Source organism: Schistocerca gregaria, chromosome 1, assembly GCF_023897955.1.
Source record: "Schistocerca gregaria isolate iqSchGreg1 chromosome 1, iqSchGreg1.2, whole genome shotgun sequence".
Classification (NCBI taxonomy): Eukaryota; Metazoa; Arthropoda; class Insecta; order Orthoptera; family Acrididae; genus Schistocerca; species Schistocerca gregaria.
This window is the reverse complement of record NC_064920.1, coordinates 15,011,355-15,039,092: the sequence shown is the minus strand read 5'-3', so window position 1 is coordinate 15,039,092 and position 27,738 is coordinate 15,011,355. Positions and strand designations below refer to the sequence as shown.

The window sequence follows — 27,738 nt, the reverse complement described above, 5'->3', positions numbered from 1 at the left end:
TTTTTTATTTCAAAACGTCTGTTTCTTTCTGGAATCACACACAGCATATGTAACATACTTTAAGAGAATAGGAATGGTAGCCTATGGGTGTAGGACAGGTGTTAGGCTGTGGTCTAGATTTATTTATTTATTTACTTAATACATGGACTATACATGGAAACAGTTTACTATTGCAATACATAGATTAAGACATTTACAGTTTGTGACAGTCTACATCTACATCTACATCTACATCCGTACTCCGCAAGCCACCTGACGGTGTGTGGCGGAGGGTACCCTGAGTACCTCTATCGGTTCTCCCTTCTATTCCAGTCTCGTATTGTACGTGGAAAGAAGGATTGTCGGTATGCTTCTGTGTGGGCTCTAATCTCTCTGATTTTATCCTCATGGTCTCTTCGCGAGATATACGTAGGAGGGAGCAATATACTGCTTGACTCTTCGGTGAAGGTATGTTCTCGAAACTTCAACAAAAGCCCGTACCGAGCTACTGAGCGTCTCTCCTGCAGAGTCTTCCACTGGAGTTTATCTATCATCTCCGTAACGCTTTCGCAATTACTAAATGATCCTGTAACGAAGCGCGCTGCTCTCCTTTGGATCTTCTCTATCTCTTCTATCAACCCTACCTGGTGCGGATCCCACACTGCTGAGCAGTATTCAAGCATTGGGCGAACAAGCGTACTGTAACCTACTTCCTTTGTTGTCGGATTGCATTTCCTTAGGATTCTTCCAATGAATCTCAGTCTGGCATCTGCTTTACCAACGATCAACTTTATATGATCATTCCATTTTAAATCACTCCTAATGCGTACTCCCAGATAATTTATGGAATTAACTGCTTCCAGTTGCTGACCTGCTATTTTGTAGCTAAATGATAAGGGACCTATCTTTCTATGTATTCGCATCACATTACACTTCGCTACATTGAGATTCAATTGCCATTCCGTGCACCATGCGTCAATTCGCTGCAGATCCTCCTGCATTTCAGTACAATTTTCCATTGTTGCAACCTCTCGATACACCACAGCATCATCTGCAAAAAGCCTCAGTGAACTTCCGATGTCATCCACCAGGTCATTTATGTATATTGTGAATAGCAACGGTCCTATGACACTCCCCTGCGGCACACCTGAAATCACTCTTACTTCGGAAGACTTCTCTCCATTGAGAATGACGTGCTGCGTTCTGTTATCTAGGAACTCCTCAATCCAATCACACAATTGATCTGATAGTCCGTATGCTCTTACTTTGTTCATTAAACGACTATGGGGAACTGTGTCAAACGCCTTGCGGAAGTCAAGAAACACGGCATCTACCTGTGAACCCGTGTCTAAGGCCCTCTGAGTCTCGTGGACGAATAGCGCGAGCTGGGTTTCACACGATCGTCTTTTTCGAAACCCATGCTGATTCCTACAGAGTAGATTTCTAGTCTCCAGAAAAGACATTATACTCGAACATAATACGTGTTCCAAAATTCTACAACTGATCGACGTTAGAGATATAGGTCTATAGTTCTGCACATCTGTTCGACGTCCCTTCTTGAGAACGGGGATGACCTGTGCCCTTTTCCAATCCTTTGGAACGTTTCGCTCTTCTAGAGACCTACGGTACACCGCTGCAAGAAGGGGGGCAAGTTCCTTCGCGTACTCTGTGTAAAATCGAACTGGTATCCCATCAGGACCAGCGGCCTTTCCTCTTTTGAGCGATTTTAATTGTTTCTCTATCCCTCTGTCGTCTACTTCGATATCTACCATTTTGTCAACTGTGCGACAATCTAGAGAAGGAAGCACAGTGCAGTCTTCCTCTGTGAAACAGCTTTGGAAGAAGAGATTTAGTAATTCGGCCTTTAGTCTGTCATCCTCTGTTTCAGTACCATTTTGGTCACAGAGTGTCTGGACATTTTGTTTTGATCCACCTACCGCTTTGACATAGGACCAAAATTTCTTAGGATTTTCTGCCAAACCTTCAGATCTCAGAGCCATATATTTACAATTTGTGACACAGTCTAAGACCTGAGATTCATATACTTCTAGAAAAAGTGTCATCCATTATTTGAGTGTAGTAAATGTAGGAACTCGTTGATTGAATACACAGGATTGTTTGGACAATTTCGAGATATCAGGACATAAGAGATTCAGCAGTTTTATGCCTGCACAGTGAAAGCTTTTCTCAAAGTGTAGTTCTATGAGAGATGTTGTGGGGTCGCTCTTTCTACCTTTAGTGTTGGGTTAATGTATTTCTTTATTAAGTGTTTCGTTGCTTTTTACTTCCATATTGATTATCTTAAGTACATACAAATTATGAACAGTTAGTATTTTAAATTCTTTAAACAAATATCTGCAGGTTTCCCTAGCACATTTCTTTCCCAGAATTCCAAATGCCTTCTTCTGTAGGATAAGCAAACTTTTCATACTACTTTTGTTGCTGGACCCCCATAGCTCTATTCCATAGCTCAGATCGGATTCAAAAAGTGCAAAATACATTTGCCTCAGAGTGGTAATGGTGCAAAAAGGGGTCAGTTTTCTTGGGGCATATATGGTAGTAGACAGCTTTATGCAGATACCATTTACATGATCAGACCAATTTAACTCTGCAACAGGTGTCAGGACAAGAAATTTGGTTGAGTATCCTTTTTTAAATGTATTCATCATCCAGTAAAATTTGGTCTTCATGAATTTTTTGCCTCCCAAGATCAAATTCAATATATATTAAATATTGGTATTTAACTTTAGGTTGCTTTCATTAAAATAGTTTATAATTATGCCTGCTGAAGTATCGGATTCCATTTCAAGTTGCAAATAGCTATGACTATGACATATTAATGTGGTATGTCTGCATATAAGATATCTGAAGTGGGGTTTGTTGTGGATTGAATATCATTAACATAAATAATGAAAAGAAATGGTCCTAATACTGACCCCTGTGGAATACCAAAATTAATGTCAGTGGTGTTTGATCCCTTTGTAATGCAAATAGATACAAAGTGCTTCCTGTTTGTCAAGTGGAATCTAATCAGATTATGGCCTGTGCCACAAATGCCATAGTTCCACAGTTTATCCAGCAATAGTGCCATATCAATACAGTCAAATGCTTTTTGTGTCTAGAAAGATGTCACATACATGTTCTTTATTGTCTATTGCTTGAGTGATGTTTTTTATTACGTAGGATGCTGCCATAATGGTGGATGATCCCTTGACAAACCTATACTGCCCCTTTGAAATCACATTTTGCTTACCAGGAAGTTCCAGATTCTTATGTATATCACTTTCTTAAAGATTTTTGGTATTATGGGACAAACAGATATAGGTCAAAAGTTTTCTTCCACATTTTCGTTTCCTTTTTTAGATATAGGCACAACTCGAATAATTTTCAACTCATCTGGAAATAGACCATCTTCCATTTAAAGTTGATAATTGCTGAGAAATACATTTCCTAATAGTGTCCAGACTAAGACCATCATATCCTGCTGCATGGGAATTCTTCCAACTACTCACTATTTGAATTATTTCTTCTTCATCTGGTGTCAAAAAAATACTTCCTGACCCTGGTACTCCTCTGACTTTGTATTTGTGATTTTTAAGCTGATGTTCATGCTGGAGCCAACAGAGGCAAAATAATTTTAAGTAGATCTGCTACCTTATTCTGCTCAGTTTCTATTTACCACTTATCAGCAAGTGATTTTCTGTTGCATGTTTCCCAGATTTTCCTTATTTTTTATTTACCAGTGACCATGATATTTTGGAAATATTATTTGAGTTTTGAATATAGTATTTCTTATACTTTTTGAACTCATTCTTTTAAGTTTTTATTGCTGAAGTCATTTAGCATAGGCATACTCATACCATCTTAGTTTTTCTCTAGCCTCAGTGACTTAACTTTGTCTCTAGTTTCGGGATGCAACATGTGACTGAATTCTATTTTTTATTAATGGGCAGACTTGGTTGAGAATGTCGTATAGTGCACTTGAGAATTTGCTGAAATTGTAACGTGTTGGCAGAATATTGTTCCTGGTATTGCCCTAGTGATCCTGGAAAAGACAAATCAAGATGGCTAGGCAGAGTAGCTCCATTTTCCCAAATATGAGATCAGCTTCCTAACAGCTACATTGCATCATTCAGTAATTCTCTATTGTATAATTTTCCTTAATTTACACAAAAGGTGTTTCAGCTAAATAGATAAATAAAACATCGTTTCCTTCTTCACTGCACAAACACTCAGGACACACCCTGATGAGTCCTGGACTGCTTCCAGTCACTTGAAATGTAAAACATAGTTCCACTCTCCACTGCCACTCATGCCAATGATTCTGGACTGATAAGACACTGCTATGACCCTTGTCTCAATTCTGGACCCCACACTCAGTTGTCCATCTGAAAACCTAATCCAATGGGCATAACTGCCATGCATTATACACCTTGACACATGTTCCTTGTGAAAGCAGTAAATAATAACCATGTACTGAAACGTGACAAGATGATGTAGTTACCTCTTTTCATTATATCCACTACTCCCTAAACAATCCTTGACTGTGCACAAGTCTTTACTTCTGAAGAATATTTCAGCTGCATTTTAAAACAAATGTCTTAGTAATCTTTTTCACTTTCTTTGGCGATTTATAATACAATTTTATCCTCTGATGTAAAATACTGTTTTGTTTGTTTTTCTGGGTTTATGTAATCACAAACACGCTGTTGTTGCACGATTATAAATAGAACTACTAATATTAATAATATTTTCCTTGATATGCAGCACAGGTGTACTTGGTTGCTTAGTCATCAAGGAACTCAAAACAATGCTAGTAGTACTGATACAAAACAGAGCAAACATTGTCTTATATCTACAACAACAGTTGTTTATTAAAAACAAAGATTCCAAGACTTACCATCGGGAAAGCGCCGGTAGACAGGCACAATGAACAAAACACACAAACACACACACACAGAATTACTAGCTTTTGCAACCGATGGTTGCTTCTTCAGGAAAGAGGGAAGGAGAGGGAAAGACGAAGGGATGTGGGTTTTAAGGGAGAGGGTAAGGAGTCATTCCAATCCCGGGAGCGGAAAGACTTCCCTTAGGGGGAAAAAAGGACAGGTGTACAATATGTGTGTGTGTGCGAGTGTACACCAGGTGTACACTCGCGCACACACACACACACGCACACATATCCATCCGCACATACACAGTGTCTGTGTATGTGCGGATGGATATGTGTGCGTGTGTGTGTGTGTGTGTGTGTGTGTGTGTGTGTGTGTGTGTGCGCGCGAGTGTACACCTGTCCTTTTTTTCCCCCTAAGGGAAGTCTTGGAATGACTCCTTACCCTCTCCCTTAAAACCCACATCCTTTCGTCTTTCCCTCTCCTTCCCTCTTTCCTGAAGAAGCAACCATCGGTTGCGAAAGCTAGTAATTCTGTGTGTGTGTTTTGTTCATTGTGCCTGTCTACCGGCGCTTTCCCACTTGGTAAGTCTTGGAATCTTTGTTTTTAATATATTTTTCCCATGTGGAAGTTTCTTTCTATTTTATTTACAACAGTTGTTTAAGTTGACATTTCATCAGAAAGGAACCCAAGGAATTTTGCAGAGTGAAAAAACAAGTGTCAGATGAAATGCAACATATTACCGTTTCTGAAAAATGAGTTAGTGGAATGTGTGGTGTTGTGTGTGTCTGTGTGGACAATGTATGTGCGGAGTACAGTGACAGTATGAAAACAATTATGAAAATATTTCAAATAAGCCATGGCAATATGACCATGTAGTGGATAAGAAAAATTATAAATATTCAAGGGAGGACAAGGGACACTTGTGACAAAAACTGGTATTTGTGCTTTTCAAGGATGCTCGATACAATTTACAGGATGTGTATGATGGTCACCTGCTACATTATGCATGTCCAAATGTGAATGACATACGCTGACTGGCACTAAAAATGCAATACACAAATTTCTTACAAAATCTGAAATTTATTTTAAATTTATGACTCTTTTATGAGACCAATCCACTAACTTATCATGGAATATTGAGGTATTCTCCCATCTAAGTGTCCAACAATGATAAAAGAAAGACGATTATAAACAAATTAAACCAGAGATGCACACTTTAAGGAAATTTTGAGTAAGCTCATGAAGCTAATGCACGTATTTTGATATTATACACTTCACACTTTACCTCACAGACCTCAGAAACGATCTCAGACACCTCTATTCAGATATTCAAAAGCACGTATTGCCATCTGTTGCACCAGTGATGGCATTCAACCTTTCTGGCATCTTCCTATTAATGGCTCATATGCCATTCTTTCAGGAGGGCATTCTGTAGGTCCTCTAGGGTCTCTGGTTAGTGCTGACAGGCTCTTCTCCGCAGTCAGTCCCAAACGTACTTAATAGGATTAAAATCAGGGCTTCAAGCAGGCCAACCTATAGAGTGAATCCTTGTTTATCCAAGAATTCCTGCACAATCACCAAAACATGTGGGCGTGCATTGTTGTGCATTAGTGTAAAATTATCACCAATAAATGGAGTGAAAGGCACAACATGCTCCAGAAGGATTTCCTCCACATACCAATGTGAGGTAAGACTCTCATGCTCTATGACAATCAAATCTGTGCCTGCAGCTTTATTTATTGCTGCCCTCATCACCATAGAACCACCCTGAAAAGGCATCCTGGATGAGAATGTGCAAGGGGTATACCTTTCCCCTGGCCTTCTCCAGACCTCCTCTATTCTGTCAGGTGATCAGAGGCCAGAGTGCGATTTATTGGTGAAAAACACTCAATTCCATTGTTGTACTGTTCAGGCAAGATGTTCCATTAAAAAACGTAGTCGAGCTGTGTAAGGCTCTCTTGTGGGTTCCAGACCTGTTGCAGGTCTTCTGGACTGAAGATTGGCTTATTCTAGTCTTCTTCGAATGGTTCTCTCACTAACATTCACCCCTTGAACATGGTGGAGTCAATTTTGCACTTCAATTGTAGTGGTGTCATGGTTGTGGAGAACTTGAAGTTGTAAGAAGCGGTCATTTCTCTCCCATGTTGCTCTTCTCCAGCCTATTCCTTGTCTCCTTGCAAAGCCTCCAGTTTCGCTGTACCTTCATACAGTTCTGGAAATCGTGAAAGGTGTAGTCCTCAAAACTTCTGCATTGTAATGCATGCTGCGGGCATCTTCCACCAAAGCAACAGCTTTTTCAGCTTGTTCAGGGATTAACAGCATGTTTACTCCACAAAGCCAACTAAGACAGCCACAGAAAGATACTACAAACATGTGTGACTGAAATGGCAAAAACTGGGGTACAACAATAAGCGCTACAAGGGCAGGAAAACATTATTTGCTCACATTCGGTGTTGTGATTACCAGGTTGCTTGGGAAACAACCATTTGAGGCTAGTGCACTAAGCAATCAACACTTCATTGTTTGCTCACAAAGCAATGTAAATAACATACCCTCCACAAAAAAATGGTTGAAGTGCTTCACTTTGATTAAATAGATAATTACACAATCATAACACATCATTTATTGGGTGTTGCATTTTTCGTGCTGGTCAGTGTAGGTTACAGCAATTTCAAGTTAAGCAGTGGATGGTTGCACAACTTCAAATAGTGCTACAGAATTGGAACTTGCAAGAAAATGAAATTTCAAACAAAGTATCAACTTGACGATACACAGCAAGCAGTGGAATCACCTGAAAATTTGTAGACAAGATACACATGCCTATTGTTAATCTGATGGTAAACTTGCTGGAAAGTTACTTATAGTGCTACGAGAAGTTGGAGGTGCTCTGCCCACTATGATTCTTTCTTGTGTGCATGATCTTGCAGGGGCAGTAGGGAATATTTATGTCACAGCAAGTGAGAGTGGAAAAAGGGCATAGCAGACTATGATATGAGCACTGCCTTTGGCCAACAGATTGTTGAAAGTAACTCGCTTTTGCTTGACTCCTGCTCTGTGTGTAAAAATCACACTCCTTTAGAGTAGACTATCCCTCCTGGCATTGTAATTCATACCACCTGGAACCACTGGAGAAATTTGGCCTCTGGATGTTTATTTTTTCCTTGCCTGTAAAACATATCACACGATCTGCAGCTATGCCTTGAAAGACAGCCAGTTTCACAAAAAGTTCCTCAATAGTATGTTTTACAATCTGTTGTATGCCATCACATTTCATGAGTTCTCACTACCACATCACACCTATTTGACTGTATGTGCATTGTTTACCTAGCTGAATGTCTTGCATGGTTTGTAACTCCCAAGGAGATTGTCTTTGATCTTTATGGTGCGAATATTTGTGGCCACTGTGGCGCACACCATTTTTCATTTGATGTTCAGATGCAAGTTCTTGGATATCAACAATGTCCACTTTGAAATCCCAATACATACATCTGACATACTGATTTTCTGTCGATCTCCTGATGCACATGGTGAGACCTTAGCAGCTAATATTTTTGCTGTCATAATTGTTAATACAACACTTTCAAATGAGTCTAACTAAAGACTGAATTTGCAACCTCACACTCAAGGGGTTTCTTGTAAGAATTGAGAAATATAGGTATAGTATGTTACCACGAGACATTGGCTGCTACAAAATAATGATAACACCCAAAGTGCAGAGCGTGCTGATGACATTCTCACCAGTATCTTTGTACATTCATTTCTTGTTGACTATCAATGTCAATTTTGAAAAACTTCGTGTTTGATATCAATCTATAGATTTATCATCTATGCTCAAAGCAGCAGAATTGCTTTCTCTCTTTACGTTGAAACTGTTCGTTTTCTTTATGTTCAACGTAATTTATTACACACTGTCCAACCATAAACATCTTTGAGGGTTTCCTTTGCTTTTTCTAATAGTTTTAATGTTTTATCTGTAACTGTAATATTGCTCTGTCATTGGTAAAGAGAACTACTTCTCCGCATCTTACACTGTCTGGAAAGTCACTGTGTGTGTGTGTGTGTGTGTGTGTGTGTGTGTGTGTGTGTGTGTGTGTGTGTACAGGCAGAACTGTACTCAATACATTACTGTGAGGAACACCTTATGTTCATATATTTCTTGTCTGATCAGTGTGTTATTAAAATTTTATCATCAGCAGACATGTGAAAATCTCCACGTTTTGCACATTTATCAACTGTTTCTCATATACCAAGTCCTTCTGGCTTGCTCAACTAACAGCTTTTCTGGTTTTGAATACTGGAATATTTACTTCGTCTTCTTTCATGAAGGAATTATTGAAGTAACTCCGCTTTAGTGCACCATCATGGGTAACATTTCCACCACTATCACGCAGAGATGGTACTGACTGTTTTTGCCACTGGTGTACTATACATACGACCAGAATCTATTTGGGTTTCCTACCATATTATGAAACATTGTTTCAAAATATGGTAGAAAACCTACCATATTATGGTAGAAAACCTACCATATTATGAAACATTGTTTCAAAATATGGTAGAAAACCCAAAGAGATTCTGGTCGTATGTATAGTACACCAGTGGCAAAAAAAGTCAATAATAAGCTAATATACTTTCACTCTCTGATGTCATACAGAATAATATTTTGGGGTAACTCAACACTTAGGCTGAAAGTATTCACTGCTCAAAAGAAAATGGTTAGAATAATATGTGTGGCTCATAGTCGCACATCATGTAGGCATCTCTTTAAAAGGTTAAGAATTCTTACAACAGCCTTACACTACATTTACTCAGTAATGTAATATGTTCTCAACAACATGGACCAGTTTAAAAACAACAGTGACATTCATGATCATAATACAAGAAGAAAGACAGACTTACACTATCCTCTACTTAACCTATCTTTAGCATAGAGAGGGGTAAAATATGCTGCTATAAAACTTTTTGATAAATTACCAGATGAAATAAAATGTCTTACAGACAGCAATAATAGTTTTAAATAAATTGAAATCATACCTCCTTGACAACTCCTCCTCCATCACAGATGAATTCACGAATAGAAATAAATACATCTATAGGTATAATTTACGCATTTTGCACCATTTAAAGGAATGGGTTAGGTAATAAAAATTATACGCCTAAAAAAACCGTTGACTCATGTGCACTTCTTATGCACTTGACACGTTTCACACCATAATGGTTACCATGAGATTGATCAATGGAACATGTAACTAACTAACTAACTAACTGAAGAGGCTGCATTTACTCATGTACCTTCTCAGTCTCTCTTCCAAAACTGCTTCAATTATTTTTTAGAATTTTATGAAAAGGTGGTGTCCTTTCGGACATGTCTAAAGTAACAGACGCCATGTGGAATACACAGCTGTGATACATATTATATAAATTGAAGGTGGAGGAGTGAGAAAAGAAAGGAAAGGAATTACTAATGTCAGCTTGATCAGAACTTCATGTGGAATCGGCGGCACCGACTGAAAATGTGTGCTGGGCCGGGCTCTACTGCTTACTTGGCAGTTGCATTAATCAGGCCAAACAAAATTGTTCAAAAGACAAGATTGACAATTCAGGCATTCATAATATTGATATGCCTCGATGGGCAATGAATCCACGACCTTCACTGCCGATGCACAAATATGTTCGGCTTCTTGCAGGAATCTCAAAGTATCAGGCATGGAGGGCAGGGATGAGGACTGAGTATAGGTGGTGTTAAGTGGAAAAATGGGTTGGCCAGTGGCCTTGCTGACATAGTCTGTGCAATGTGATGAACACTGTGTCCATGTGGCACAATGCTTAGTACAACTGCTTAGAAAGCAACAGATTTCGAGTTCGAATCCTGATCCGGCACAAATCTTCACTCATCACTGCTGATTCTACATAAAGTCCCAATGCAGTTGAAATAAATAGTTCCTTTCTTCTCTTCCTCTCCACTTCCATATTCAATTTACAAAATTTTTGAGAACGAAGACAGCATTTAGAACTGTCCTTTAGTTTTCAATGCTTGCCACATTAACTTTCTTTAGCAAGAGGATCATTATACATGCTTTCGGTATTCTGGGGAAATATTTAAACTAAAATATCATTCATTATATTTGTTAATAGGCTTATATACTATCTATGCTTGCTGTCAGATCAGAGATAGGAAGCTCATTTATGCCTGCTGATTTGTTATTTTTTAATTGTTGTACTGTCTTCCTAACTTCAAGCTCTGTTGTGAGAAACAATTTTGCTTGCTGTGTAAGCCATTGTGGGTGCTACATGTGTTTTAGGAATTTTTGCTGCAGCTTCTCTGCAACAACAGATACATAATCATTTACTGAATTAGTTAATTCTTGAGGAATGCTATTCTATCACCATCTTTGATTGATATTGTAACTGAGTAGATAAGAAAATCTACTCACCAAGTGGCAGCAGGATAACACACACATAAAAGGAGCTTATACTTATGCAAGATTTCAGAGCCAGTGGCTCCTCCTTCCAGCAGAAGGGTTGAAGGGGGAGGAAGAGGGGTGAAGGAAAAGGATTGGAGAGGTTTAGGCAAAGACACCCAGAACCTCAGGTCAGGGGAAACTTATTGGACGGGCTGCGAAGGAAAAATTCACATTTGGTTTGTATCTTATTATGCTTGTGTCTGCCTTTTGGTTTTATTTACTGCATTATATATTAGGATGTCACTTGGATATATATATATATATATATATATATATATATATATATATATATATATATATATATAGGCACATGTGCCTGTCTGCCGGCGCTTTCCCGCTTGGTAAGTCTTGGAATCTTTGTTTTTAATATATTTTTCCCATGTGGAAGTTTCTTTCTATATATATATATATATATATATATATATATATATATAGCCTTTAAATATGTCTGCTTGTGTCTGTGTATGTGCGGATGGATGTGTGTGTGTGTGTGTGTGTGTGTGTGTGTGTGTGTGTGCGCGTGCAAGTGTACACCTGTCCTTTTTTTCCCCTAAGGGAAGTCTTTCCGCTCCCGGGATTGGAATGACTCCTTACCCTCTCCCTTAAAACCCACATCCTTTCGTCTTTCCCTCTCCTTCCTGAAGAAGCAACCATCGGTTGCGAAAGCTAGTAATTCTGTGTGTGTGTTTGTGTGTTTTGTTCATGTGCCTGTCTGCCGGCGCTTTCCCGCTTGGTAAATCTTGCCGGTAGATAGGCACAATAAATAAAACACACAAACACACACACAGAATTTCTAGCTTTCACAACCGACGGTTGCTTCTTCATGAAAGAGGGAAGGAGAGGGAAAGACGAAAAGATGTGGATTTTAAGGGAGAGGGTAAGGAGTCATTCCAATCCCGAGAGCGGAAAGACTTACCCTAGGGGGAAAAAAGGACAGGTGTACACACACACACACACACACACACACACACACACACACACACACACATAACCATCCGCACATGCTGTGTATGTGCGGATGGATATGTGTGTGTGTGTGTGTGCGCGCGCGCGCGCGCACGAGTGTACACCTGTCCTTTTTTCCCCCTAGGGTAAGTCTTTCCGCTCCCGGGATTGGAATGACTCCTTACCTTCTCCCTTAAAACCCATATCCTTTCGTCTTTCCCTCTCCTTCCCTCTTTCCTCTCCTAGAAATTCTGTGTGTGTGTTTTATTTATTGTGCCTATCTACCGGCACTTTCCCACTTGGTAAGTCTTGGAATCTTTGTTTTTAATATATTTTTCCCATGTGGAAGTTTCTTTCTATTTTATATATAAACACACACACACAAAATTTCGAGCTTTCGCAACCGGCGGCTGCTTTGTCAGGAAAGAGGGAAGGAAAAGGAAAGATGAAATGATGTGGGTTTTAAGGGAGAGGGTAAGGAGTCATTCCAATCCCGGGAGCAGAAAGACTTACCTTAGGGGAAAAACTGATAGGTATACACTCGCGCGCACCCACACACACACACACACACACACACACACACACACACACACACACACATCCATCCATACACACACAGACACAAGCAGACATACTTAAAGGCAAAGAGTTTGGGCAGATATGTCAGTCAAGGCGGAAGTGTGGAGACAAAGATGATGTTGAATGACAGGTGAGGTATGAGTGGCGGCAACTTGAAATCAGCGGAGATTGAGGCCTGGTGGATAACGAGAAGAGAGGATGTATTGAAGGGCAAGTTCCAATCTCCGGAGTTCGGATAGGTTGGTGTTGGTGGGAAGTATCCAGATAACCCGGACGGTGTAACACTGTGCCATGATGTGCTGGCCGTGCACCAAGGCATGTTTAGCCACAGGGTGATCCTCATTACCAACAAACACTGTCTGCCTGTGTCCATTCATGCGAATGGACAGTTTGTTGCTGGTCATTCCCGCATAGAAAGCGTTGCAGTGTAGGCAGGTCAGTTGGTAAATCACGTAGGTGCTTTCACACGTGGCTCTGCCTTTGACCGTGTACACCTTCCGGGTTACAGGACTGTAGTAGGTGGTGGTGGGAGGGTGCATAGGACAGGTTTTACACCGGGGGTGGTTAGAAGGGTAGGAGCCAGAGGGTATGGAAGGTGGTTTGCGGAATTCATAGGGATGAACCAAGAGGTTACGAAGGTTAGGTGGACGGCGGAAAGACACTCTTTGTGGAGTGGGGAGGATTTCATGAAGGATGGATCTCATTTCGGGGCAGGATTGTAGGAAGTCTTATCCCTGCTGGAGAGCCACATTCAGAGTCTCATCGAGTCCTGGGAAGTATCCTGTCACAAGTGGGATGCACATCTAAAATGTGCACATCTAAAATGTTAAAAAACAGAGATTGGAATGTAAAATCTGGTGTGCGATCCTTCTTAAAATTAGTCAAATCTAAAATAAGTTTGGGTCTGCGGAGGAGCCAAGGTGGGGATCTGCTCCAACCGCGATGCAAAACACGAAGACCAGCCATAGACATCGCAGCGAGGCAACCCTGTGCACGTATCCCATATGGCTGCGTCACACGTTGCCGGTTATGAAATAACTGTGCCAGAGGAGGCTGAGCAACGGCATGGTATGCAGGGGTGTATGGTGTGGACAAAGTTTTATACGCCTTGCGCACTGGAAGTAGCCGTCGCCGCATAGGAAGTGGCGGTTCACCAGCTTCTGCACAGAGGCTTGGTATGGGGCTAGTTCGGAATGCCCCAGTGGCCAACCGAAGCCCTTCATGGTGCACAACGTCCAACATCTTTAAGTAAGAAGGCCTCGCAGACCCATACACCGTGCACCCATAATCAAGCCGAGATCGCACAAATGCCCTGTAAAACTGGAGCAGACACGTCCTGTCAGCTCCTCATGTACTGTGGCTAAGACATTTTAAAATACTTAAAGCCTTAAGTGACCGCCGTTTCAGGTCTTTACGATGAGGTAACCACGTGAGCTTCGAGTCAAAAATGAGCCCCAGAAACCTCACCGTGTCCTTAAAAGTAAGAATAGTGTCCCTCATCCGCAACTCAGCAAAGGTTAAAATCGAACGAGAACGGTTAAAAAGAACACATACGGACTTCTTGGTGGAAAACTTAAAACCACTCTTCCGCGACCAGTCATCCACAGGTCTAATTGTAAGTTGCAACTGACGAGTTGTCGTTGCAGGGCTTGAAGAAGAGCAAAACAAAGAGAAATCATCCACAAACAAAGAACATAGGACAGGACTTTTCACTATGGACGTAATGCTATTAATAGTGATGGCAAAGAGAGTTACACTTAAAACGCTACCCTGAGGGACACCGTTTTCTTGCTCAAAGCGATCAGACAGGACGTCACCAATTCGGTATCTAAAATATCGTGGCAGGAGGAAAGACTGAAAGACAACCCCGAAAACCCCATTCATGAGGTTGCTCCAGGATGAGACGCCTCCAAGTGGTATCGTAGGCCTTCTCGAAGTCGAAAAATACACCTAGAAGGTGGTGACGGCGTAGGAAAGCTTGTTGTATAGCCACCTCCAGGAGGGCAAGGTTATCGAAGGTGGAACGAAACCTCCTGAACCCACACTGAAAGCGACTAAGGAGTTGCCGGGATTCTAACATCCAGACAAGGCGGCGGTTGACCATCCGCTCCAAGGTCTTCCCTATGCAACTAGTGAGGGCAACACTATGGTAGCTACTTGGGCTCCTGCGGTCTTTCCCAGATTTTAAAAAAGGGATTAAAACTGCCTCACGCCACGCATCAGGAAAGTGACCCGACGCCCAAATTGCATTAAAAAGTGCGAGGAGAATTTCTTTGTTGCGCATTGTGAGGTGCCATAGCATACTGTAATGGATCCTGTCGTGACCAGGGGATGTGTCACGAGCTCCAGACAATGCAGAATACAGCTCCCACATAGAAAATGGGCAGTTGTAAACTTCATGAGAGGTGGACTGGAATCCAGACTACATCTCTCAGCCACGGCTCTACGGTGCTGGAAACCTGGATCCTGACGTCGTTGCAGTAACTGTGGGACTGGTTGTTGCAGTAACTGTGGCAAAATACGCTGCCGCTGGGCAATGTCTCGCGGATCCGTGTGGAGAGTGCCGTTATTCATTACAGCAGCTATGGGGCACCTCCCTCCTCTGCCAGAAATTCTCCTGATGGTCTCCCACACAATGGAACGATTAATGGTGTTCAGGAACTGTTGCCAAGACCTCTTCTTGCTCTCACGAATAATGCGGCGACATCTTGCCCTCGCCACCCGAAATACTGCAAGATTCTCAGCAGTCGGCCGAGACTTGAACCGACGCAGAGGCCGCATGCCTGGTCCTGATTGCAGAGCGGCATTCGGCACTCCACCAAGGCACAAATGGCCTCTTCCGGGGGCCTGTGGACTGTGGAATGGATGCTGCAGCGGTGTGGTGGACTGTTTCGGTAATATGATCCACCCACACCTCAACAGTCGCACAGTGTTCGAATTGGGCCAACTGGCTATAAAGTGTCCAGTCAGCACCACTGAGCACCCATCGTGGTGGTCTCCTTTCGGAGCCCACGCCATCTGGCAGGTGAATCCAGATGGGGAAATGATCACTGCCATGCAAGTCAGTGACCACTTTCCAGTGAGCACTGGCGGCAAGAGCTGGAGACCAAAGCGAGAGATCAATGGCCGAGAATGACCCAGTCGCTGTGCAGAAATGAGTACTCTGTCCTCCATTGAGCAAGTAGGCACAGGATGACAGGAGAAGCCTCTCAATTGCTCTACCCCTGGGGCAGGTAATTGCAGAGCCCCAAAGCACATTGTGGGCATTAAAATCACCACAAATAATGAATGGTTGGGGGAGCTGTGTAAGAAGGTCGGTGAGGGCCACTTCATCAAGTGCGTCATGTGGGGCAAGTCAAGTGAACAGACACTCAATGGGTGACGTACTTGCACAGACACAGCGACAGCCTGTAAAGTCGTCATAAGCGAGAGAGGCGAGGAGTGGTAGTCCGTCCTGACGAAAATACCTACACCTCCTCCAGCTCTCTCTCCACGCAGGTCGTCCGTTTTGTGGAGTGTATAGCCTCGCAGCTCAGGGGAGTATGAGGGATAGAAGTAAGTCTCCTGGAGACAGAGACACAGTGGTCTACCCTGAGAGAGTAGACGAAGTTTCTCCACATGCGTCCTGAACCCTTGCAAGTTCCACTGAAGTATGGGAGCCATCTATGTTGGGGGTAGCACCTTCATCCTGTCTCTGCGACGGGGTGGGGAGACTGCAGCAGGTGGAAGGGCAGGTGTGGGGCGAGATGATTGCCCCACACATACGTAGTATTCCATCAACTCTGGGGAAGAGTCAGATGAAGCCTCACGTAAAACAACAGCCGCATGATCAGACGGTTTACCACGGGATTTGACCCGGTGTTGCTGCTGTACAGGAGCTTTCTGTGGTTTGGTGGGCTTTAGGGGAGCTGATGTGGGAGTGGTAATTGGCGCACTGGGCTTGGGAACAGCCTCAGCCGTTGGAGGCGACAGGAGCTGGCCCAAGTTCGCCACTGTACCCTTGTCTGCCGTTCGAGTAGGGGCTACCGGCTCTGAAACACTGGCTGTGTTGCAAGTGCACTGACAGCTGCAGGTGTTAGTGCCAACACTCACCACCTAGGTCTGTGTTGAGGCATCGACTTTTGGAGTAGGCTTCTGAACCAGGGATGGATACGCCTGGTTGTTTTTATTTCTTGGACTTTGCGTTCCTCTAAAAATATTCGGCAGTCCCTACTCCAAACAGCGTGATTCCCAGAGCAATTAATACATCTGGCTGGAGACGAGCAACCAACTCCTCCATGAGCAGCCTTACCACAGTTGCCACAAGTCACTTCACCTTTACACCCTAAGGTGGTTGCATTGGTGATGGGAAATAAGGGCGCACACTAAGGCGAAGGAAGCCAGCTTTAATATGTTCTGGAAGTGTCGTGCTACTTAAGGTCAGAATAAAAGAGTCGGATTTCACAAGATTGCCTTCAACCCTCTTCATGATATGTTGAACATCAACGATACCTTCTGGAGCCCTCTCACGTTGCACTTTGTCTTTGGGAATGTTGACTAGATCCCGGCATGTCACAACACCTTTGCTATAATTCAAGGTGCTGTGCAGTTCAGTGACTATGGCATACTCCCCAAGGCATTTAGCAGCTTGCAGGTTAGTGGCTTGCTGGGAAGTGGAAGTTTCCATGAGCAAGGTCCCATTACGCAAACACTTCACTGATTTTAAGGAGCCACAGATGCCCTCCAGACCCTTCTGTATATAGAAGGGCGAAACCTTCTCAAAACTACCAACCTTCCGTTTCACAATGAGAAACACATTCTGAGTACCAGAATGCATTCTGTTACTAAAGACTTCACTGGCCAAAGATGTGCGGCAGTCAGGGGGACTGACTGTACGAACCCTCTTCAGAGACTGGGTGTTAGAACCTTCCAGCGGCCCACCCTTTCCACTGGGAGGAGGAAAATAGGATTTGAAGGATCCATCTTGGTCCCACGAGCAGCTAGGGAACTAGAAGTCCACCTAGACAGAGCCCCGTGTGCCTAGGTAAGCCTTATACAACTGAGGTGCGACAGGTTCCCCAGAGGTTGCCCGCTAATGACTGTTCCACCTCAACAGCCATGCATCTCATCGGCGCACAGCACACCTTGAGATTGAGGGGTTGTTTATAGAGGTTTATTCCATCCTTGCGATCCGGGCACACAACATTCCAACATTCCAACATTCCAACGCCGCGCTGCACGGTGGTCGTTGAAGTATGCCCAGAGCTTACGGTGACAGGGGACTGGCGGCGCTTACCAGTCCCCAGCTCAGGAACCCCGGGGTCGCCAAGCCCGTATCCAGCAAATGAATGCTGAGCCCCTGGGGGAATATTTGGAAACATTCTAAAATGAAAGCATGTGTGTTTTTTAACACAAACTTATGTTTTTATAAATGGATCTCCTATATTTTTTCTTCAGCAATCCATAGCATGACAAAACACATACACAATGGCGTTGATTGCATCACAATATTCCCATTACATCCCAAGATATTGAGACGCGAAGTTGATGCTTGAAACACCCGACATGCACTGCTAGCGCACGTCCTGAGGCTCAGGCATGAACCCCATGCTGCCTGTAATAGCGATGTGACTGACATGTGTAATCACACCTCCACACTTATCAAGAGGTCCGAAACAAATAATACGGTCTGCTGCCATCAACTCTCATAAGCACATAATGGTTTCCCTCTTGCACGTTTTACGTATCTACGTACACAATATGAACCAGTACCGATCGGTGTACACCCGTCAGGTTGTCTTATTTATCCTGCACACCCAAAATAAGGTTTATCTAATGCGTTATATTACCCATTGTGCCTGTCGCGCAGGGCCTGGCTCCACGTAGTCAAGTGTCCAGTGTAGTTCCCACTGCTGCCACAGTTACCACTTCGCTTTGTTTACGATTTGCGACCCATGCAAACTCCTGTACTCCACCATCCTCCGAGCATCCCATTTGTTGTTGCTTTGGCGCGCAGTACACCGCGTGCCAGTGTAGTCATGCATCAGAGTAATCTAGTGACGGCACGGAGGTAGTACACATTGTGAATAAACGTTGTGTTGTAGAACTTCTACTGTACAGCATAATGTACACACATAAAGATATGGTAGAAATGCTGCTTATCTATGGAGAATGTACATTGACGGGAAATATGTTATGAGATTGCTTGTTTGTTGATAGTACTGTTAGCAAACATTATGATTATTAAGTTAATATGTCTGTTTTCTACCCTACTCTACATACCTGTACTGTACCCTGTTGTAGGTGGACGAAATGCTGTTCAGGCAGAACGACTGTACAGAAGACGATTCCCTGACAAGCCATCGCCTTCACGCCGAATGTTTGGTCAGTCTCACATCTCGTCTACGTGAAACGGGAAGCTTAAATCCAAGACCTCGACATCGTCCTAGAACACACACAGATGAACGTGCTGAAGTTGCTGTGCTCACTACCATAGCTGTGAATCCTCTAATCAGCACACGTCAAATTGAACGTGAAGTTGGTGTGTCAAAATCAAGTGCACAGCGTATTCTTAAACGTCATAAATTTCATCCTTACCACGTTCATTTACATCAGGATCTTCATGGAAATGACTTCCGCAATAGGTTAACGTTTTGTCGGTGGGCTCAGCAAAAACTTCTGACTAATCCAAATTTTTTTGGAGATGTTCTCTTTACCGACAAGGCAACATTCTCCAACAAAGGAATTGTCAATATGAGGAATATGCATTATTGGTCCGCAGACAATCCAAAATGGCTCTGTCAGGTAGAGCATCAACGTCCACGGAAAGTTAATGTTTGGTGTGGGGTTATTGGAGATACCATTATCGGATCTTTCTTTATAAATGGCATCCAAAATGGCAGACAATACTCCAGATTTATACAACACAATCTTCCTCTTCTCTTGGACACTGTACCTCTTAACCGGAGAATGGTCATGTGGTATCAGCACGACGGATGCCTTGCATATAACGTTTTACGAGCACAATGACTTCTGAACCGGAAGTTCCCTGGTAGGTGGATTGGACAAGGTGGCCCAGTTTGGCGGCCTGCCCGATCTCCGGACCTTACACCGCTGGATTATTTTGTTTGGGGAGCAGTGAAGGATGCTGTTTACCAACATGAACAAACACCACCAGAGGACATGAAGCAATGCATTACTGATGCTTGTACAGCGCTCAAAGAGGAAACAGTAGCACGAAGTAGGGCATCCTTCATACGCAGAGTGACCCTATGTATGCAAGCCAATGGGCATCACTTTGAGCATGAGATGTGAATGCTATGTTTAGTATGTAGTGCTGGTATCACAGTGGAAGATTCTACAAAGGGCCATTTTACCCAGTGATCTTAAGAAACATTTGTTTCCAACAATTTGTCATTTAACACATTAGATGAATATAACATTGATAATTATGTGATACTAAAACTAATTGGTTAAACATGTAAATAAAATAGAAAGAAACTTCCACATAGGAAAAATATATTGAAAACAAAGATTCCAAGACTTACCAAGCGGGAAAGCACAGGTAGACAGGCACAATAAATAAAACACACACACAAAATTTCTAGCTTTTGCAACTGACGGTTGCTTCTTCTGGAAAGAGGGAAGGAGAGGGAAAGACGAAAGGATGTGGGTTTTAAGGGAGAGGGTAAGGAGTCATTCCAATCCCGGGAGCGGAAAGACTTGCCTTAGGGGGGAAAAAAAGGACAGGTGTAGACGCGCGTGCGCACACGCACACACACACACACACACACACACACACACACACACACAAATGTCTTCTTACCCTCTCCCTTAAAACCCACATCCTTTCGTCTTTCCCTCTCCTTCCCTCTTTCCTGAAGAAGCAACCATCGGTTGTGAAAGCTAGAAATTTTGTGGGTGTGTTTGTGTGTTTTATTTATTGTGCCTGTCTACCGGCGCTTTCCCGCTTGGTAAGTCTTGGAATCTTTGTTTTTTAATATAAGTGGTTAAACATGTTTACACTCATCTTCTATGTCCTACCTGAACTTCCCAAATCAAAACATTTTTATCTAAACAACGGCAAAACTTTTAGTCCCCTTGCTCGTTTCACTAAAACCATCAACATGAATTTTACTATTACAAGTGAATGATTAACTGTCACTTGCGCTAGATCTACAATAAAGTTAAGTTTTAACGTTGAATGGCATTACCTTTTCAGTAATGGATTAATGATAAGCGAAGTTAACTTTGTGACTAAAGTTGCAGTACACAGATATGTTACAGAACCGCATCACCCCTAGCCTATGGGATAAACACCTGCTGGAATGTACAACATTAATACAGGATGGCAGCAGACCGTATTATGCGTTTCGGACCTCTTGATAAGTATGGAAGTGTGGTTATGCATGTCAATCACATAGCGAATACGGGCAGCATGGGGTTCACGCCTGAGCCTCAAGACATGCGCTAGCAGCGCATGTCGGGTGTTTCAAGTGTCAACTTCACGTCTTAATATCTCAGGATGTAATGGGAATATTGTGATGCAATCAATGCCATTGTGTGTGTGCTTTGTCATGTTATGGATTGCTGAAAAAAAAAAAAAATATAGGAGGTCCACTTAAAAAAAAAAAAAAAAAACATAAGTTTGTGATAAAAAAACACATATGCTTTCATTTTAGAAGGTTTCCAAATATGTACAGTCATGGGCCCCAGCCCTACATTGATACCGGTGAAAGTCGTTTTCCAATAGGTGTTATTGTTCCAAAGATATTTTGGGTGGACAAGATAGCTGGGACACCCTGTATATACGTGATACCATCCCCAATAATTTTTCATACTGATGACAGTGCTCAAGGAACTATGGATTAGTGCAGCACTTTTGTAAAGAACTGAGAAATTTAAGTGTCTATGGGGGCTTTCCCCCCCCATGAACCATGGACCTTGCCGTTGGTGGAGAGGCTTGCGTGCCTCAGCGATACAGATGGCCGTACCGTAGGTGCAACCACAACGGAGGGGTATCTGTTGAGAGGCCAGACAAACATGTGGTTCCTGAAGAGGGGCAGCAGCCTTTTCAGTAGTTGCAGGGGCAACAGTCTGGATGATTGACTGATATGGCCTTGCAACATTAACCAAAACGGCCTTGCTGTGCTGGTACTGCGAACGGCTGAAAGCAAGGGGAAACTACAGCCGTAATTTTTCCTGAGGACATGCAGCTTTACTGTATGATTAAATGATGATGGCATCCTCTTGGGTAAAATATTCCGGAGGTAAAATAGTCCCCCATTCGGATCTCCGGGCGGGGACTACCCAGGAGATGTCGTTATCAGGAGAAAGAAATCTGGCGTTCTACGAATCGGAGCGTGGAATGTCAGATCCCTTAATCGGGCAGGTAGGTTAGAAAATTTAAAAAGGGAAATGGATAGGTTAAAGTTAGATATAGTGGGAATTAGTGAAGTTCGGTGGCAGGAGGAACAAGACTTCTGGTCAAGTGACTACAGGGTTATAAACACAAAATCAAATAGGGGTAATGCAGGAGTAGGTTTAATAATGAATAGGAAAATAGGAACGCGGGTAAGCTACTACAAACAGCATAGTGAACGCATTATTGTGGCCAAGATAGATACGAAGCCCACACCTACTACAGTAGTACAAGTTTATATGCCAACTAGCTCTGCACATGATGAAGAAATTGAAGAAATGTACGATGAAATAAAATAAATTATTCAGATAGTGAAGGGAGACGAAAATTTAATAGTAATGGGTGACTGGAATTCGAGTGTAGGAAAAGGGAGAGAGGGAAACATAGTAGGTGGGTATGGATTGGGGCTAAGAAATGAAAGAGGAAGCCGCCTAGTAGAATTTTGCACAGAGCACAACTTAATCATAGCTAACACTTGGTTTAAGAATCATGAAAGAAGGTTGTATACGTGGAAGAATCCTGGAGATACTAAAAGGTATCAGATAGATTATATAATGGTAAGACAGAGATTTAGGAACCAGGTTTTAAGTTGTAAGACATTTCCAGGGGCAGATGTGGACTCTGACCACTATCTATGGGTTATGACTTGTAGATTAAAACTGAAGAAACTGCAAAAATGTGGGAAATTAAGGAGATGGGACCTGGATAAACTGAAAGAACCAGAGGTTGTACAGAGTTTCAGGGAGAGCATAAGGGAACAATTGACAGGAATAGGGGAAAGAAATACAGTAGAAGAAGAATGGGTAGCTCTGAGGGATGTAGTAGTGAAGGCAGCAGAGGATAAAGTAGGTACAAAGACGAGGGCTGCTAGAAATCCTTGGGTAACAGAAGAAATATTGAATGTAATTGATGAAAGGAGAAAATATAAAAATGCAGTAAATGAAGCAGGCAAAAAGGAATACAAACGTCTCAAAAATGAGATCGACAGGAAGTGCAAAATGGCTAAACAGGGATGGCTAGAGGACAAATGTAAAATGTAGAAGCTTATCTCACTAGGGGTAAGATAGATACTGCCTACAGGAAAATTAGAGAGACCTTTGGAGAGAAGAAAACCACGTGTATGAATATCAAGAGCTCAGATGGCAGCCCAGTTCTAAGCAAAGAAGGGAAGGCAGAAAGGTGGAAGGAGTATATAGAAGGTTTATACAAGGGCGATGTACTTGAGGACAATATGATGGAAATGGAAGAGGATGTAGATGAAGACGAAATGGGAGATACGATACTGCGTGAAGAGTTTGACAGAGCACTGAAAGACCTGAGTCGAAACAAGGCCCCCGGAGTAGACAACATTCCATTAGAACTACTGACGGCCTTGGGAGAACCAGTCCTGACAAAACTCTACCAGCTGGTGAGCAAGATGTATGAGACAGGCGAAATACCCTCAGACTTCAAGAAGAATATAATAATTCCAATCCCAAAAACAAAACAGGTGCTGACAGATGTGAAAATTACCGAAGTATCAGTTTAATAAGCCACGGCTGCAAAATACTAACGCGAATTCTTTAGAGATGAATCTAAAAACTGGTAGATGCAGACCTCGGGGAGGAAATGTTGGAACACGTGAGGCAATACTGACCTTACGACTTATCTTAGAAGAAAGATTAAGAAAAGGCAAACCTACTTTTCTAGCATTTGTAGACTTAGAGAAAGCTTTTGACAATGTTGACTGGAATACTGTCTTTCAAATTCTAAAGGTGGCAGGGGTAAAATACAGGGAGCGAAAGGCTATTTATAATTTGTACAGAAACCAGATGGCAGTCATAAGAGTCGAGGGGCATGAAAGGGAAGCAGTGGTTGGGAAGGGAGTGAGACAGGGTTGTAGCCTCTCCCAGATGTTATTCAATCTGTGTATTGAGCAAGCAGTAAAGGAAACAAAAGAAAAATTTGGAGTAGGTATTAAAATTCATGGAGACGAAGTAAAAACTTTGAGGTTCGCCGATGACATTGTAATTCTGTCAGAGACGGCAAAGGACTTGGAAGAGCAGTTGAACGGAATGGACAGTGTCTTGAAAGAAGGATATAAGATGAACATTAACAAAAGCAAAACGAGGATAATGGAATGTAGTCAAATTAAATCGGGTGATGCTGAGGGAATTAGATTAGGAAATGAGACACTTAAAGTAGTAAAGGTGTTTTGCTATTTAGGAAGTAAAATAACTGATGATGGTCGAAGTAGAGAGGATATAAAATGTAGACTGGCAATGGCAAGGAAAGCGTTTCTCAAGAAGAGAAATTTGTTAACATCGAATATAGATTTATGTATCAGGAAGTCGTTTCTGAAGGATTTGTATGGAGTGTAGCCATGTATGGAAGTGAAACATGGACGATAACTAGTTTGGACAAGAAGAGAATAGAAGCTTTCGAAATGTGGTGTTACAGAAGAATGTTGAAGATTAGGTGGGTAGATCACATAACTAATGAGGAGGTATTCAATAGGATTGGGGAGAAGAGAAGTTTGTGGCACAACTTGACTAGAAGAAGGGATCGGTTGGTAGGACATGTTTTGAGGCATCAAGGGATCACAAATTTAGCATTGGAGGGCAGCGTGGAGGGTAAAAATCGTAGAGGGAGACCGAGAGATGAGTACACTAAGCAGATTCAGAAGGATGCAGGTTGCAGTAGGTACTGGGAGATGAAGCAGCTTGCACAGGATAGAGTAGCATGGAGAGCTGCATCAAACCAGTCTCAGGACTGAAGAAAACAACAACAACAACACATGGGGGCTTTCTGAAATACCTCCAGTTATGCATTTATTTTTCTTAGCTGCTGCAGTAGAAATGGCTACTTTTGGAAATGTCACCTCAAAAATTAATTTAAACAACTTGCAAAATTTAAAGAGCTTAGCACCTACCTTCACTTTCCATATACACTTCATCCCAGGTTTGACTTGCCAACGTCCCAGAAAAAGTATGTATCTTATCCGAGAAAATCCATTTTGTGAGCCTGCAGTTTTGCAGGTTTCACTGAGCCTGTCTTTAGCTTTGTTATCTGATAGTAATGATCCAAAATGCCAAGATCTGTTATAAATGCTTCTAAAATTTTCTCTTGGAGCATCCATAAGCACACAGTAAAAAATTAAAGCGGAACATTTTGAAAATCTCATGTGTTTACAATTTGTGCCATGCCGAAAATGCTCAAAATTTTTGGGAAGTTGTTAGTAATTTCACCCTCAATACTTGTGTTAATTCTCTACATACTATAATGTTAGTTTGGGGACTGAGACCCTTTCCAGGACTTCAGTTAATTTGTTCAAGAAAGTTTCCACATTACCATCACGTGAGTGGTAAACAGAAAGAATGATTGGCTTCTTTGTTACTTCAATGGCTGGCAAATGAAAATGTTTATCTAAGGGAAGTCTTTCCGCTCCCAGGATTGGAATGACTCCTTACCCTCTCCCTTAAAACCCACATCCTTTCATTTTTCCCTCTCCCTCCCTCTTTCCTGACGAAGCAACTGCCAGTTGCGAAAGCTCGTAATTCTGTGTGTGTGTTTGTGTGTTTTGTTCATGTGCCTGTCTGCCGGCGCTTTCCCGCTTGGTAAGTCTTGGAATCTTTGTTTTTAATATATATATATATATATATATATATATATATATAAAACCAATTGTCTGCGTTCAGTGTTATTCATGTGAAAATAAGCAAAAGTTTGCGAATCGTGTATCTGAGGTGGGGCTAGGATACGAGCCCGGTATTCATCTAGTGGAATGCAGGAAACCACCTAAAAACATACCTGCTGGGCAAATTCAATTCCTTTTAACATAAACAGAAATCCGAGCAGGTAATGGTTTTAAAATAACATGGACATGAAAGGACTGTAAGTTAAAACAGTACAAACAACACTCAAGGTACACTGACAAAGTAGTAATCAGCATGGCAAGTCAGAGACTAGAAGTCCAGCAGATGCATTTCTGTACATGGACATTGTGTCTAGGGAGAAGGAGAATAACTGAGCAGTATAAAGTAGTCTGCTGTTCATAAGGGAGGAAGGTAAAGAACCCTATCTACCGAAGTTAAGTACACATATGGTAAAGGGCAATAGTCAAGGACTGAGATTCATTTACATCAAATCATGTTCAAGATATCCTGAAATGCATTAATGACCACTTTTTTCCCCCAAACTTGTCAGTCCACCTGAGGACCTTGTCCATTTTGTGGTGTCAATGACAAGCAATATCAATCTCCTCAAGACTGTCCAGAGGGGAGGCTTTTTCCATTTTATGCAAACTGGTAAGATGATTATTTGTGCTTGTGAGTGTATGGTTTTTGATTAGATGATATGAAACAGAAGATTTCTCATATGCATTTTTGTTTCCTATTTCACTGTTTTTTGCATCTCATTTTAGTCTTTTCTATCATTTGGAGCACTAGATTTTTTTATATACCTGTTGCTTTAAAATTATTTCTGTTATTTTTAAAATTGTTTTTGTATTTTACAAAGGGTGACAGTGGTATTAATGGTGAATTTTAGAAATATTGTACACTGAGCTCAGAAGCTCAGTACCATACTTCACATCCCCCAAAGTGGACAATTTGTCAGTGTCCATTCTTGTGTTCTGCCAATTTGATTTTATCACCCTAGCAAAGCTTTGATAAACGACCCAAGTAGTTTCTCACTTCACCTTGTCTTTAATGCAGTATATTTTGCCAACAGTGAGGCTGCAGTATGTGGTATTGTAAGATTGTATGCGCAAATTTTACAGCTCGAACCTGTTGGTGTGGTTGTGCTGATGGCCTGTAAACATACTAATTTAACAAGGATATTGTGAAGGTTTCGAGGGCTACGAAAGGCAACATTTGGGAAGTGCAAGGAGAGTTTCAGAAGCTATTATCTCATTTCAGAAGTTAATGTGATAACTTCATAGGCTTGCAGAAATTATCTGTTGAGGCATTCATGGAACGTGCCGTACTGGGTAGCAAACGTTCTGCCAAGTTGTTTGAGGACATGAGGTTTCCTGTTGTAACTGGAGGACTGTATAGGAGATTTGTGTTTGGATAAAGTCAGAAGGAGACTGGTAGCATGGAAAAGAATATTGGGATAGGTGCTGAATCTTCTGCTCCATCATCAAATCCTTCATTTCCCATAGACACACGGGTTGTGGGGAACTGGGTGTTCAATGTGGAAAGGTAACTGACAGCTTTCGAAGTTGAGATACTGTCGTTTGCTGGTTGGTTTTATGAGCACCAATGTTTGAACTAAGGTTCAAAGAGATGAGTTCAATATCCACGAAGATGACTTGTTATTGGGAGAAGTACCAGGTAAATTTCAGTTAAGAAAATAAGTTGAGTTCTTCACCAGAAAAACAAACAGGGAACCTGAACCAAGTCAGGAAGGCGCAGTGTCGGCGAGTTATAGAATGCCTGTTCCATGCGAAAAATACAGAAAGGGTAGGATAGGATGTGACCTTTCTGGTTTTGTTTGG

The 27,738-nt window shown here is 42.0% G+C and overlaps 1 protein-coding gene across 2 annotated transcripts in view; it reads right to left on the bottom strand.

Moving 5' to 3' along the window:
- The window catches only part of LOC126326728 (AH receptor-interacting protein), a 181,116-nt gene that overhangs the window by 6,196 nt on the left and 147,182 nt on the right, over nucleotides 1-27,738 (bottom strand). The window contains exon 6 of one of the 2 annotated variants that reach the window (XR_007560866.1): nucleotides 19,121-19,283. The gene's annotated coding sequence lies outside the window, so the exon portion shown is untranslated. Of the gene's footprint in view, nucleotides 1-19,120; nucleotides 19,284-27,738 lie in introns of those variants that run through there. The other variant, XR_007560865.1, reaches the window with a different exon arrangement.